Source organism: Chiloscyllium punctatum, chromosome 1, assembly GCF_047496795.1.
Source record: "Chiloscyllium punctatum isolate Juve2018m chromosome 1, sChiPun1.3, whole genome shotgun sequence".
Taxonomy (NCBI): Eukaryota; Metazoa; Chordata; class Chondrichthyes; order Orectolobiformes; family Hemiscylliidae; genus Chiloscyllium; species Chiloscyllium punctatum.
The window spans coordinates 83,752,025-83,768,425 of NC_092739.1; the positions used below are offsets into that span (position 1 = coordinate 83,752,025).

The following is a 16,401-nucleotide window of genomic DNA, read 5'->3' on the forward strand; positions in this document are numbered from 1 at the left end:
TCACACAGTTTGATCTATCATTTAATCTACACAGCAACAAGCCTCTCCCAGCAGGCTTTATTGCAGTGATGCCAGGGTAAGATCCTTAAGTGGCCTTTTCTATCCAAAATTATCTTCGATGGAGGAGAAAAGGCAGTAGGGTTCAGATATGTCACCATCTCACAGAACTGAATGCCCTTCCTGCCTCCAACCTGAACATCATTGAGAGATGAAACTTCCACCTCAAACAAAATGCTGATTGGAATTTGAAGTGTTTGCTATTCTTTGCAATATCAGAGAGATCTTAAAATGTTGGAACTGTGGACTGTAACACATTAATAACATCAGATGCAATTCAGTATGTGCAGGATGCGAAATTTTTGAAAATGTATTTATTAGCCTGTTAAGGATAAGGTATAAGTGTATCTCTAAACTGTGCAATTGTAACATCTGACTATATTAATAATCAAAATGCTTCAGAAGTTTCAATTTTTTTCTTCCAGTTAATTGTACAAGCACTAAAATAAACATTCATTTTCTCTCTGTTTCCTTCTTCTGAACCTTAGACCATATAACAGTTGAGAAAAAGAATACAATGCCCTCCAAAGCCTTGGCTAATTGTATGCTGTAATTGCTTAGATGTGTGACTGAATGGCCTGGGACAGCTTTCTCTCCAATGCCTTGTCTGTGGAAAGCTCCATTTGGAAGAGTGCCCTAAAGTCTGAGAATACGCAGGTAAAAGGGAATGGAATATTACTTTTGCAAACTGATATATCTACACACAAATGTAATTGGTACAGGATATAGTACTGAGTCAAGCATCTTAGAAAATTGGTCATGTACTCTTCAAAGTGAATTAAATTTATTATGAAAAAGGCCACTCTGATGCATGTCCACTGTAAAATGGGCAAAGTACTGGGTTCCATTAGTTAAGGGATAGTAATCAAATTAAAAACAGTGTTAAAAACTGAAAGGACTACAGATGCCATAAATCAGAAACAAAAACAGAAATTGCTGGAAAAGCTCAGCAGGTCTGGCAGGATCTGTGGAGAGAAATCAGTTGTTTCGGGTCAAGTGACCTTTCCTCAGAACGGAGGGGTCACTTGACCTGATATACTCACTGTGATGTCTCTCCACAGATGCTGCCAGATCTGCTGAGCGTTTCTAGCAATTTCTGATTCCCAGCAGCAGCAGGTTAGAGCACGAGGTGTTTTTTTGTTTAGTATTGTCCTCACACTGAAGACAAGGTCAACACTAGCAACTCTTCAAAACCTAACTTATGAGAGAAGATTCTTATTTTTAATCAAAATAAAACTTTAAAATACCATACATGCTTGACAGAGACTTTTGAGAAACTAGGGGACATCATAAACTGAGAAATATGAAAGGGATGATCACCTTTTTGAGATTGTACTATAGACCCCCTAACAGTCAGCAGGAATTTGAGAAGCAAATTTGTGAGGAGATTTCTGTAATCTGTAAAAATAATAGGGTGGTTATGGTAGGGAATTTTAACTGGGACTGCCATAGTGTTAAGGGTATAGATAGAGAAGAATTTGTTAAGTGTGTACAAGAAAATGTTCTGATTCAGTATGTGGCTGTACCTACTGGAGAAGGTGCAAAACTTGACTTACTCTTGGGAAATAAGGCAGGGCAGGTGACTGAGGAATCAGTGGGAGAGCACTTTGGGGCCAGAGACCATAATTCAATTAGATTTAACATAGTGATGGAAAAGAATAGACCAGATCTAAAAATTGAATTTCTAAATTGGAGAAAGGTCAATTTTGATACATGCAATCTCAGTATTAGATACAATAGCACCACATGCTGTCATGGAGGTAATTTGAAAATCTATTATTAGTTATCTCTATTTATTGATGCAACTCCACCCATATCCTTTAATGGTTGCAATTTCAATAGTCCATTCACAGCAGTTTATCTTCTCAGGTCAAGTGTGGAACAACTTTGATAAGGTTCTGAAACAGGTATGAATACACTTAATGCACATAAACAGATTCCTAATAATAAGTTGGATAATGTGCCTTGGACTGAATCAGTTTTATAGATGTGTGTGATGCTCTTTGGAGGGTTGGTGTGGACTTTATTGGTCAAATGGCCTGCTTCCAAACAGTAGGAATTCTATTCTCTGATAGTATGAAAGGTTCACTTAGACATTTTCTCATTAGTTAAACAATCTATTATGCTTTACTTTCATATTTTACACAAAACCTTTTAGTTATATTTGAAGTCCTAGGATCTCGAATTTCGCTAAGAATAATTTCAGCATCTTTGGGGCAGAAAGTGATAAGGTATATAATCCTGTCCATTGCCTGTGTACAGAATCTAGCCAGACTCTAATGCCTTTAACAATTAAGTAATTAATGTCACACGTTATCCAAGCTCACTCATTAAGTATAGGCTCTTCAGTAAGGTACCAGAGGGCAACTGATATCCAATAAACCATTCATTCCATGGAAAGCAATAAAATCAGAATCAAACAGAAATTGAGTGGGAGAAAATGCATATTTTATATGACAACCAACACATAATTTAAATTTTTTTTCATATTATACATTTTGAATTTTAAGTAGATTTAGAAGCTATCACAGATATCCTGTACATTATGGAGCGTATATCTGAAAGGAATGTATCAACTATTCAAGTGATGTTGGTTGAAGGAAAACACTAATTGGAACACTCGCTTTTCTTAAAAGAACACAATAGAATTGTTTATTTCCTCCAAATAAAGCAAGTACGTTCATGGTTCTAAATCCCATCCAGAGTATAGTGTGTCCGACAGAACAGCATGGGCTGAATACTGTACTTAAATGACAGCTAAATTAAGTTTTCAAATGTATCTTCAACTTTCTGACTCAGCAAATTTTTTAAAAAATGAGTGTGCTACCATTGATCCAAGGCTGTCTCATACACTTTTTGCACACTCATTATTTGGTACACAGGATACGTGCTCCTTAATTATGAGATCTGAGCTGAACCCAGTATTGGGCCTCAGGTCTCATTTCTATGAAGCCACTCAACAGTCTAGATAACCTAATCGCTCGCATTGTAACAGCCCTCAGGTAAATGAGCAAAGGCAGTCAATCAGGTATGAAACAGTGGACAATTGAGTCCCAATCAGGAAAGGGAGCTGATTAAATAATATTGTGGAAGAAATTGAAGCAGGGAGAGAGTTCTGTAACTGGAGGGGTGATCAGCCGATGTACTTATAAAAAGGATCACCTTGGCTCCCCACTCTGGTACTTTCCCTTTTTTCCCTTATATTTTATGAGACATGGGTCACTATTTGTACATGAACTAAATGGCTTGTCAGGCCATCTTAGAGAGCAGTTAAGAGTGAATAACATTATTATGGATTTAGAATCACATGTTGATTAGATAAGCAAAGGACAGCAGATTTCCTTAAGGGACACAACAATGACCAATGAAAATTATCATGGCCCCCGTTATATTTCAGCTTTTATTTAATGATTTTAAATTTCACTAGTAGCCAGGATAGGATTTGAACCCACATCCCAGAGTATTAGCCTGGATTTGGATTCCTAGTCTGTTGACATTGCCACACTATTTCCTAGTGCTAGTGTACTGTGCAGTGCAGAGAGAATGAAGTGCTGTGGTATTCTGAAATTAAATAAGCTTGAACAAGATGTGCAGTACACTAAGTTAAGAGACTTTTGGACCTTTAAAGCATTTTTGATTCATCCTCTTTCCACCATCAAAATTATCTAATTTATGTGACATGGTGGGTAGAACACCTCAAGATGAAAATGTGCATGTTTCCCACTGTCACATTGGAAGCTCCAAAACAGGTGCTGCCCAGCCAACTTTCTAAATCTTGAATGAGTTGTAAAGGTCATCACTCTTATCATAACATGTTACATCACAAGAGGAGGCAACTCAACCATTTGTGCCTGAGCAGGTTCTTTGTAAAAGAGCAACCCAATTAGGCCTACACAAGGGACAACCTTTCCCATATCTTTCTTCGTGAAAGCCTGAGGAACACAGGCTATTGGTGATAAAAGCCTTCTATGCAATTTACATCCATTACTAAGTTTGTCACTCAGAGTTCCATTTCAATGGCTTTTACAAGAAAATTTCCCTTTTCAAGGGAACTGGGTCTTGAAAAATAGAAAATGTTGACAACTAAAAATTGTTTGCAGCAACTATTTATGCATGCACACAAGGAACAGTATCTAATTGCCAATGAAATATATTTTCATCATTTAAAACTGACTCAGTCTTCATGGCATTGAAATACTCATTGCAACACAAAGTGAATTAACATTAATGTTCTTCTGCAGTTTACATTAAATAAGGAATGATAGAATGCAGTGTCATCCTTTGGGACTAAACTATCTTCCAAAATATTCCAGCTTGCACTGAATCCAGTATCATTATATGTTGAATTCTGCCGTCATGTCATTTTTATAGTCAGGCTTTGGTGTCTTATTTTTGATGACTTATTACAATAATATTTCTAATAATGTTAACTTTTTTTTGTTCTCTGAGTTTTATCTATCACCTTCCATTTATTGTTGTTGTTCCAAACCCTTTCCCAGCCACAAAGGCAGTACAATTAATGTGTTTCTAGCCCTTCATCACAAAATAATCATTGTATTTCCCTCCCTGTATTATAACATGCAATTATCAATCAGTGCCTTTCCTAATACCTATTACTTTGTTATGAAGGAATGATGGGCATAATCTGCATCTCATCACTTCATGGTTCTACATTGAGACGACAGCAAGCTTGCTATTCTGCTGCCTAAATGCATAACAAGTTAGACATTAATTTGTTAACATTTGATTGTGAAGTTTGGAGCAAATATTTTTGCAATCCAATTTAATTTGAAAGCACACAATGTACAAAGTTATTTCCTTGATGACACTCAGAAGAACCAGAGTCCCTTTATCTACTGCCAGTTATTTTGCGAAGAATTTCATAAAACAGAAAACACACATGATAATAAAATGTTGCTGCAAAATGTCACCACAATTGTTTCACTTTCTTTTGCCTTGACATATTGAGTCCAATATACAATACTTAAAATTTTACGCTAATTAGAATGTACAAAACTTCTGTGATTGCATCATGAATGATTTCTGTATTACATAAGGAAAGGAACTGTCCAGATGAACGTGGAATCAAATAGATTATGAGTGTTATTAACATGCTGGTGTTTTCAATTAATTTTTTGCAGTATCCTGCTCCAAATGACCAAGTCAGTACTCAGTAGGTTAATCAATGGAAATCAATCAATGCTCCTTCGAAGTGTCTGCTACTTTATGAAACATTGAATTGCAGATTATGGATTCTCTAAATCTTATTTAAAGACAAAAAATTTAATGGCACACTCAATTGATGATTGCATTATCAATTTGTCAATCTTTTGTGGGCAAAATAATTCTGTGGGCCTAGTTCTGTCTCATTTACTTTCCAATTCAGTTGATTTACTTTCTCCTACCAAGTATTGCCAACCAACTCCCATACTCCTATCCTGATACCCTAGCCATGAATGACAACTCAACCGCTGGAAAATTTGTGACGAGGGCCTAAAATGTCCAAATTAGATTTTTCAATGTAATGTAAATACATGATATAGATTAAGAATAAAGAACTCCCAGTCCCAAGGACCTTTTTTTAAAAATAAGCTTACATGCCTGGGAGTTGTTGCTTCTCCTTTCATGGTAATGAAAATGTTCTTCTCTTTACAGCTTCATTATTTTATGACACACTATCTTCAAGGTAAGCTACAACATTAACTGAATATGTAACAACGAAGTTGAGAAATATTGTAATTAACTACTAAAAACTTTGACAAGATAGAATCAAATAGATTTCCAGCTCAATAACCTGTTGTTACTATCAGTACAGAAATTTGAGCTGTATTGTTTCTTCCAAACATGCTGAATGTCTATAACCGATATTACTTTTCATCAATTCACATTGAACAATACATAGAATAACAAACAATGCAAAAAAAGAAGAATGAGTATTCTGGTATTGGAGGGAAAGAAAACAGAGAAAGAAGTAACCAGAGAGAAGATAAGAGAGAGCAAGAGCATGAGAAACAGACAAAGAGAAAGAGGCAGGAAAAAGGGATTTGGGTCATGAGCCCATTGGAAGTTTACAATGCATGTGTCAGGATAGGTACTTTCATGAAATATCCAGGCTAAACAGCTTTAGTTTAAGTCATTTTGTCATTTGAAAATTCAACAGTGACAATTGTGGCCAGAATTCAGAACAAATCTTTTTCCACCAAAAATGGAGACAAACCTTCTCACCACAAGATAATTGATCATTTTAAAATATTATTTTGCATGATGCAAATACCATAACCAAATAAAAACATGGGCCGTTAAATCAGTGAAAACCTACAATGTCCCTGCTTATTCTGAGCATTGTGGTGATGACTACATCCCTCCAATTCTATCTTATAATACACATCTTCACAAATTTTCAGTAGCACTTTTTATTCCAAAGGGCGAAATTGAAAATCATGCATCAAAAGATCAAAGTGATTTAGTAATCCGCTTGTTTTACAATAAAGCAAAATTCACCTAGGAATACAAGAACTAACAACTTAACGTAAAGTCAAATTGAACAATCGTGGATATGTTTCTAGGTTGACACATAGTAACAACACGCGGTGCATTAGGTGGAATTATCACAACCAAAAACACTCTGAACCTTGCCATCTGAGCAATGTCTCAGCAAATGTCAGATTTAGAAATCCACAACTGCTGAACTAGGCTAGATACGAGGAATTAGTAGTGCAAAATGCTAATTTAACCTGTTAATCTTTTCCTTACCAATCTTCTGAAATTACCATTTCATAATGTTTAGCAAAGTGGTGTTCGGCGTCGAGCGCAGCGCATCTTCAGTCTATATTGAAGCCACTGACTAATGTTATTTAAATTGAAGTTTAAAGTCTCTGAGAGTTTAACGGACAGTGACATGTCTTCAAGTACGAAAACAAACCTTGAAGGCGAGTAACGGGTGTCGGGTAGATGGGATAGAGACAGATCAAAAGGAAAGCAGATCCGGTCAAAGCTCTGGGATGAACTCTCAAAGCACCCAGAAGCGTTTCCGTGAACAGAATCAAACCATGCACGGCCGAGAGGGTGAAAGTTTCCCCTGTACGTCCACAACATTGAGCTTACACATTATAGAAAAGCCGAATGAATACATAAAAATAACAATCAGTCGCAACACGCCACTCGCCAACTACCCATGGCGAATTGGTTTACAGGGCCAACTCTTGAAATAAATAGCTCTATTTTGGTCACCAGACTTGCACGGAACACATTCAAATTCAGGCGCCGATGTGGGGCAGACCGCACCAACCGTTCCCAATAAACCGAACAATGAATGTTTAAACCAAATAAAAACAATCACCCTATATTTTCTATGACTCCAGCTAGCCCCACACAAAAAAACACATCAGACACATAGGAAGAGGCGCGCAGACCTCTTTGGCACACAGTAAGTGGATGCATCCAGTTTAGAAATCAATATCAATTATACATTAGGTTTGAGGAAACAACTTTTAGATTTGCATATTCACTCAAATAAAACCACCGTGTTTTTGTTATCATTCACTCCAAAATGCAAGCGGTTACACATATGTGAGAAATCAGAAACCTCCGAGAGGAATAAAAAGGGAAATATTGAGTGGAGAGGTGGAGCGATCAGCAGAGAGAGAGAGCCAGAGGAGAGAAATAAACATTCAGCAGAGAAGCAGAGAGGAGGAAATCAGGAAGGAGTGGGAAGAGTTACAAGGATTTTGGTTTATCTTCGTATTTGCAAATATTCCCAGCAGTCTGTAGAGTCTTTTCAGATGCAGACATTGTAAGAATTCATTTGGTGATTAATATGATTCTGTCACCTACCTCTGGAATTCGAAGGCGAAGAGTAATAAGATTTTTCTAATCACTGATGTCACATACCTTTAACTCTTTGGAGTCCAGGATTGGTGTATCAAATTGCAGGCGAGAAACAGAAACGAAGAAGTAGAAAGTTGGAAAATCTAGACTTCCAATTCTCAGCTCAAACTCAACATCGTCCTTCGCCGAGCTCGGGTTCCGCTCAGTCTTATTCCCATAGATCACGCCTCTAGTGTTAAAAAAAACACTTTTCTTCCCCAGGATTTCTTTTGCAAAAGCAGATAACGTTCCTCGCCAGCAGATCACGTCTTGTATAACCAAAATGAAAATTCCTCTTTCGGGAAAGGAGAGAATTTCTTCAGTAAGAAACTAAATGCCAGAAAATCGTTGCATCATTAACAACCATCTCCCTTGTATGGCATCATGCGGCAATTTACAGGAACACAAATACTTAAACTGGCGACTACAGTAGCTGGTGAGAGCCTTTCTCCATTATGCTGATGTAGTATCTCATTTCATATCTGATCAGCTGTAAGCCATTAGCATGATCAATTTTGCCGGCTGCGGTTCGAAACAATACCCAGAGAGCTGACTTCAAACTGAAACTGCTGACAGCTGAGAATATTCACAAGATAATACCAGGGAGCCAGAGGAAATGCTCTAATTTTAACATTCTCAGCAAAGCGATAGAGCAGGAAGCGTAGGCAGAAAGGAGCATCTGTAGCAGACAAGGGCTGATTCACTTGTGTTTTACTGCCCTTGACCACCAGGTGACTACACTCCTGTCTTTTTAAGACACTGAGGGGTTTCTTGTAAGTCGGCAGCGCTGATATTCTTCAACAGCGGTGCTCCCACCGGTCTTAATGCCCGTCCACTTTCGCCTATCGTGTTAGGTAACTGGGAATCCACCGTGAGAGCATCATTTTGCCAGAATGTTGGCGTTCTCACTATTACATATATTTACTGACGCTGTATGATACGCAGCGAATTCAATCCATTATATATTTGAAAAGCTGATTTGCCTCTTCTTAAACTTCTTAAAAATACGGTTTACTTCAAAAATATATATTCTAAATTCCAACGAGGAAAATTACAATCAATACGAATAGGAGCAACGAGAAGCTGGTTCCAGTCTGGATCCGCTGCTTGTTTAACTCAGATGAAAGCATCTGGAAGAGGTTGCCAGACTTGCTGGTTCATATAGGCAGGTTTCAGTGTATCATCGAGCTCAACTTTTAGCATCTTTTTTGCTGTAGTTCAACTGCATGTTATTACTGTGTCAACTTGGTCACTAGTGTGTTTTTAAAAGTCTAAACTGCCTTTCCTCAAGTTTTGTTCATCACGTCTCGTGACAATTTACCAATCTCGGTGTCGCTCTTAGAACCGATTATAAATAGCATTGGCCAACTGAAAGGAGAAGGCAAGTATCAATGCTTACTCAGCAAACGGGAATGAAGTCTATAGATCACTGGAAGGCAGTCAACAAACAGCTCCCAGTAAAACAACATACAGTACAAATTTAGCCACCATTTTATATAACTGAGCGTGTCAGTTCAGAGTCAGAAGCATACAACATAAAAGCAGAGCCTTCTGTCCAACTAGTCCTCACCGACCACGTCCCCAAATCAAACTAGTCCCACTTGCTTGCGTTTGGCCCATATCCCTCCTAACCTCTCCTATTCACGTACTGATCCAAATGTCTTTTAAATGCTGTAAGTGTACCTGCCTCCACCACTTCCTCTGGTAGTTCATTCCACACACTAACCACTCATTGTATGAAAGAAGTTGTCCTGCCTGTCTTTTTTAAATCTCTCTCCTCTCACTTTAAAAATATACCTCCTAGTTTTGAACTCCCAACTCGAGAGAGAAGACCAATGCTATTTACCTAATTTACACCCCTACTGCTTTTATAAATCTCTATAAGGTCACCCTTCAACCTCTGATGCTCCAGTGAAAAAAGTGCCAAGCTATTCAACCTATCCTTATAATGCTAACCCTTAATCCTGGTAAATATTTTCTGAACCTGCTCCAATTTAATAATATCCTTCCTCTGGCAGGATGACATGAACTGTGCCCAGTATTCCAGCCAATTGGATTAGCCAACAACAGTTTTCGAGTATGGTTCTTGTCCACTGGGAGATGTACACGTCAAATTTCTAACTCACTGAGTCCACCAATGAGCATGAGGAGCAGGATCTTTATAAGTGTAGTGGTGCCCGGGTGTCCTTGGAGAAGGAGCACGCGGGTGTCCACTGACACCCTGGAGTTGTGACTGGCCACTTGAGTGTTTCCAAAAAAAAGAAAAAAAAAAAATATAAGTGTAGTGGTTTAGAAGTCACCAATTGATCCTCTTCAGGTACAACCATACAACACATTCTGATAAAATTTAGTTCGGAGGAAGTTCTGAGCAATTGTCACCAAACCTGAAATGTTTACTCTGATTTCTTTTCACAGATGCTGCCAGACCTGCTGAACTTTTCAGCAACTTTTGTTTGTGTTTCTGATAAAATCTAGCCACAGGAATGTTGAATTACCATACCTATGACATTTCCTTTAACATCTCCAAACATTGTGCAGAGATCCATGTACAGCGGCAAGTGAAAAAAAATCAAAAAGGGAACATGGTGGCTCGTCGATTGGCAAGTACGGACATTTGGAGCGCAGATCAGAGGGACCATTGCATACTTGTTGGTCATGCAAATAATGTTTCAAACAAATGAGGAACATAAATAAATTTATTCAGATTTACTCTTGGTGTCCCAATTAAACAACTTTAAACTTCTCTTCCACATGTTTGAATCCCTTCATATTCTTGTCCCTTCCTATCTCTGCATTCTCTTCCAGCCTTATAAATGGCAAAAACAGCACAAATTGCAGATTATGGCAAATCATAATCTAAGTAACTGCATGCTAAATGATAAGATCAAAATACTTTCATCTCATAGAATCGTAGAATAAGGAAGAGGCCCTTTGGCCTACCAAGTCTGTACCATCAAAAAATATACTACTATCTACACTAGAATCACTTTCCAGCACTTGGGCCATTGCCTTGAATTTATAACACTTGAAATGCTCCTCCAATACTTTTTAAAGGTTGTGAGTTTTTCTGCTTTAACCATCCTCCCAGGCAGTGCATTCCAGATGCCTATTACATTCTGGGTGAGAAAAGGTTTTCCTCACATTCCCTCTAAACTCCCTGCTTTTCACTTTAACATTATGCCTGCTTGTTATTGACCTTTCAACAGAGGTCAAAGATCTTTCCAGTCCATTCAGCAACCAACGGGGAAAGGAGAATACCATCTTGAATAATAATGGAGCTCAGTACACAATGACAGATGTCAAAACTAAATCATTTGTAACAATCTTCAGATAAAAGTAGCAGAAGGATAATCTCTTTTGCTATCAAGTTGGGGTCCCATGATCCCATCATCATGGATTCTGATCTTCGTCAATTTGTTTAATAAATTAATATAAAAAGTACTGAAAATGTTGAACACAGAAAAAGCTTGAAGATCTGAAGCCAGGTAGTAGTGCTGTAGAATTTTATTTCAGAATTCACTGATACTTAGTTTGGGCTCAGTTCACTTCCAGATATCATTATATCCTTAGTGAGTGTTAATGAGCTCAAAATCTGGAGATGAGGTAAGAAACGATCCATTACCATTGGAGTAGTATTCAACCAAGCAGGCAACAAGGAGCCCCACATGTCAATGGGATGAGGATCACTCCTGATATTATAGTTGTTAAATTAGGTTTGAGAGCTAAATACCTAATATTGTTCTGATGTTTTATTTTCTTATATTCTGAAATGTTGGATAAGTTGTCGAGAAGACAGTCACTGAAGCAACAGCACCACTTATCTTTTTAGCATAAGAAATGGCAGTTTAATTAGTGATGCGAACATCCTGAGGTTCACCACTCCTGCAAAAAAACAGCTGACTTCCTTTTACCCTTCTTGTACTACCCCTTCAACTCTTAGGGCTCACACTCTAATCTTCTATTCTGGGATCTGGGAGTGCTAGTCTAGGATTATCTAAAGATTGACTTGCTGGTTGAGTCTGTGGTTAAGAAAGCAAATATAATGTTGTTGTTTGTCTCAGCAGAGTTGGAATGTAAATGTAGCGATGTGCCACTGAGACTTTATAAAGGTCTGGTTAGGCTCCATTTAGAATACTGTATCCAGTTTTGGAACCCACACCTCAGGAAGGACATACTGGTAGGCCTAACATACGATGAATAGTTGAGGATCCTGAGATTGTATTTATTAGCGTTTAGAAGGTTGAGGGGAGATCTAATAGAAACTTAAAAGATAATGCATAGCTTAGAAAAGGTGGACACTGGGGAATTTGTTTCTGTCAGGCGGGGATACTAGGATCTGTGGGCACAGCCTTTGAATTAGAGGGGGTCAATTTAAAACAGAAATAAGGAGATATTTCTTCAGCCAGAGAGTGGTGGGCCTGTGGAATTAATTGCCAGGGAGTGAAATGAAGGCCGGGACATTGGGTGTCTTCAAGGCAGAGATTGATAACGTCTTGATCTTGCAAGGAATTAAGAGCTCTGGGGTGAGTTTGGGTAAGTGGCATTGAAATGTCCATCAGCCAAGATTGAATGGCAGAGTGGGCTCGATCGGCCAAATGGCCTTACTTCCACTCCTATGTCTTTTGGTCTTATGGTCTTGTTCCTAAATCCTTTTACCTTTTTGCATTAAGACCCTGTTTAAAACATGAAACTTACTATTTTGACCATTTCTTTTACTTTACGTCTTCTCACACTTGTAAAACAAAATTTTAAAAATAAAAACACAGCTTCAAAATGGTAGCTATGGCTATAGAATTCTTTTCATGGAATATAAAACAATTTCAGTTGGAATATGCATTTTTGAATTAACTACTGAAGGTTGGAAATTCATATGGTATAGTCATCTATAATATTTCCCAATGAAATCTTAACTTTATTTGGCAAGATTGAGTATTGAGCTTGAAAAATGAAATTAATAACAATTAAAAGGGAGAGTTTCTTGCAAAATTAAGTCTCCCACTTTCTAGCCATAACATGCTTAACTTCAGCACTCTCAGAGCTGATATCTTCAACATTACTATTACATTTCAACAGTTAAAAACCACTGATGGTAGTAGACATTTAATATATTGGAGTTGCTTCATTATTGTAATTACGTGCCTGTAAAACATACTTAAATTTAAAATAAAATTTATCTGCCCTTTTCTGCTTAAAGTCTGAACAGTTACTTGGCAGATAATGTTCACTGGTTCCTTCTCCAGGTCAAGATGAGAGTGGTGCTGGAAAAGCACAGCAGGTCACGCAGCATCCGAGGAGCAGGAAATCGACATTTCAGGCAAAAACCCTTCATCAGGAATGAAGTTGCGAGCCTCAGGGGTGGAGACATAAATGGGAGAGGGGGTGGAGCTGGGAGCAAGGTAGCTGAGAGTGAAATAGGTGGATGGGGGTGGGGTAAAGGTGGTAGGTCAGGGGGGAGGGTGGAGTGGATAGGTGAGAAGTACGATTGACAGATGGGACATGTCATGAGGACGGTGCTGAGCCGGCAGGTTGGAAATAGGGTAAGGTGGGAGGGAGGGGAAATGAGGAAGCTGGTGAAGTCCACATTGATGCCATGGAGTTGAAGGGTTCTGAGGTCTCCATGTTCACGTTCGTTCACTAGCATCTCCTGGCACACTCTATGGGTAGTAACTATATCCACCTTCGTCCCACAGACATTGACATTAACAAAACTCCAATCTCAACATATCATTGGGGCCAAGGTCAGATTAACTCAGAACACACCTCAGGACTTCACCACAGCTCACCAACACTGTATCTTGCAATACTCCTGCTTGGTGGCTGTGCATGCAGTGACATACACCCATCTCATGCAAAGGATGCATCTTTGGGTTCATGGCTTTCTTTCTTGGCATTCACTGACTTTGTGCTTACTTAAACACTTATACCAGCTCTGGCCTGCCTTGCAGCTAAGCTGCTTGTTATGGTTATAAGCACTGAACAATCAAGGGGTGGATATATTGCTGTACGGTAATGAGGTACGTCATTGTCATCATTTCCAGAATGTGCCAGCACTTCTGTAACAAATACGCTGCACATTCTTTAACCAAATGGCCATATCTGAAAGTCAAAGGGAGCAGTCCTTCATTGAACATAGAACATAGAACATAGAACATAGAACAATACAGCACAGAACAGGCCCTTCGGCCCACGATGTTGTGCCGAACTTCTATCCTAGATTAAGCACCCATCCATGTACCTATCCAAATTCCGCTTAAAGGTCGCCAATGATTCTGACTCTACCACTCCCACGGGCAGCGCATTCCATGCCCCCACCACTCTCTGGGTAAAGAACCCACCCCTGACATCTCCCCTATACCTTCCACCCTTCACCTTAAATTTATGTCCCCTTGTAACACTCTGTTGTACCCGGGGAAAAAGTTTCTGACTGTCTACTCTATCTATTCCTCTGATCATCTTATAAACCTCTATCAAGTCACCCCTCATCCTTCGCCTTTCCAACGAGAAAAGGCCGAGAACTCTCAACCTATCCTCGTACGACCTACTCTCCATTCCAGGCAACATCCTGGTAAATCTTCTCTGCACCCTCTCCAAAGCTTCCACATCTTTCCTAAAGTGAGGCGACTTGAGTGAATGGTACAATGTAGGAATTGACTATGTAGGTGTGCCACCACAGTCAGTCAGGGCATCACCTGGCCAGGGGTTTGGCCAAGATAATGCCCCAACACAGGGTTATCAGAAGGCAGTCCATGTTGCATTGAGATAATTAGGGAACTCAGTTGTGGGGTTTGGAGTTATAATGCTGGGATGCAGAGGGGAAGTGAGTGTGAAGTGGGGGAACACCAAATATAAAAGTGGGATCTGATATCATGGGAGAACACAAGGTACCATATGGTACAAGTCACCATCACGTAGGTAACAGGAGATAGTGAGTGAGATGAAAGTGGCTGGAAAAGCTATTGTTAACAGCACAGGAGAGGGAAAGGTGTTGAACTGTCTCAAGTGAGTGAGTAAGTACGAAGCACAGAGGAGAAAAAGCTCAGATATTTCAGAAGATAAGGTGAGTGAGAACAATTGAGTTCAGATGTTGTATGCAGTCGTGCGAGTAGTAGACCATTGGCCTTGGAGGAAAATATATTCAATGGCAAAGTTACAGTGAGTGTGAAATATCAGAGAAGATGGTGGCCTACTTTTATAAAGCACAGAATGTTATTGACCTACTTTCTACATTGCTGGACATTTCTTCCAACAAGGGACACTGCACTGACCTGAGTGGCTATCTCAGTTCAGGCTAATTGCGTCTGGTGTTGTGACTTCCTATGGCAATCCAGAGGAAAGAAGACAGAGCTCTTCTCCACCTGATTGTGAACTGGAGTCCTAACTTCCCTCTCCTGGCCATCTCCTCCATAGTAAGTCAAGCATCAGATATTGATGCAGCATTTACACTGGTGCAGAGCTGGGGTTTAATGCCCATGCTATCAGTGCCAGAAAATCCCAGCAGCAGTAAGTAATTCTGTTTCTGCATCTGCAAAATTCAACAATAAGAATGTTATGGAGTCCAGATGTTTCACTAATGACACGGATAGTGGAAAATTGCGTGAGAAAAGTTGCCATAGCCAGTGACATGAAAGCTTCCATGAAACACCCGAAAAATAACAAGTAAAAGGTTTAGCCCTATATCTTCTCCATTATATTTTTAAATGAAAAACGCCTCTATTTACCTAATCCTATGCAAATAGTGACCCACTGTTAATAGTGAAGTTGGGGCCTACATCATTATAATCTACCACTGGTTGAAAAACTGTCAAATCATCTAATTTTCAATTAATAATGAGACAGATCATTGAAATTTGCCTCTGTGTTATTATAGGAACATAAGTGAAATGTAAGGTGTACTTTGGAAAGTTATAGAAAATGCTGTAAAGTTCACTGAAGGCTAAAGCCATAATTGTAAATTTTGGGTAATGGTTGTATAACTGTAAAAAAAAACATCCAATCTGATTGTAAAATGAGTAAGTTGCACTCATATTTGATCAAAACTATGGAAAATGTGAAGTACCAACTACTATTTGGGATTTTGTTTAATTTTCTTTTTCTCAGAAGTATAAGCATTTTTGAAAGGTGCGTTACTTACAAACTAAAACTATGTAGTATTTTCTGCTGTACTGGTCTAACAGAGCTCAGGTTTCACAATTACTTCTGGATGCTTGTTGAAAAAATATAGGATTCCAGTGTTTTGTGTACAGGTACCCCCAAGTCCCTTTGTGTTGCCGCTTTCTGCAGTTTTCCCCCATCTAAATAGTACTCTGTTCTTTTCTACTTCCTTCCAAAATGAACAGCTTCACATTTTCCCACAGTATACTCTATTTGCCAACTTTTTGCCTACTTACCTAACAGTTTCTCCTTGTAAATTGTTTGTATCCTCATATCCTGCCTTTCCACATACTTTTGTGTCAGTTGCAAATATGGCTACAGTATATT

At 38.8% G+C, this 16,401-nt stretch overlaps 1 protein-coding gene across 1 annotated transcript in view; it reads right to left on the minus strand.

Moving 5' to 3' along the window:
* LOC140476947 (zeta-sarcoglycan) overlaps positions 1 to 8,591 on the minus strand; it is a 956,705-nt gene extending 948,114 nt beyond the window's left edge. Inside the window, exon 1 of the mRNA XM_072569948.1 lies at positions 7,948 to 8,591. The gene's annotated coding sequence lies outside the window, so the exon portion shown is untranslated. The remainder of the gene's footprint in view (positions 1 to 7,947) is intronic.
* Positions 8,592 to 16,401: the final 7,810 nt, after the last annotated feature.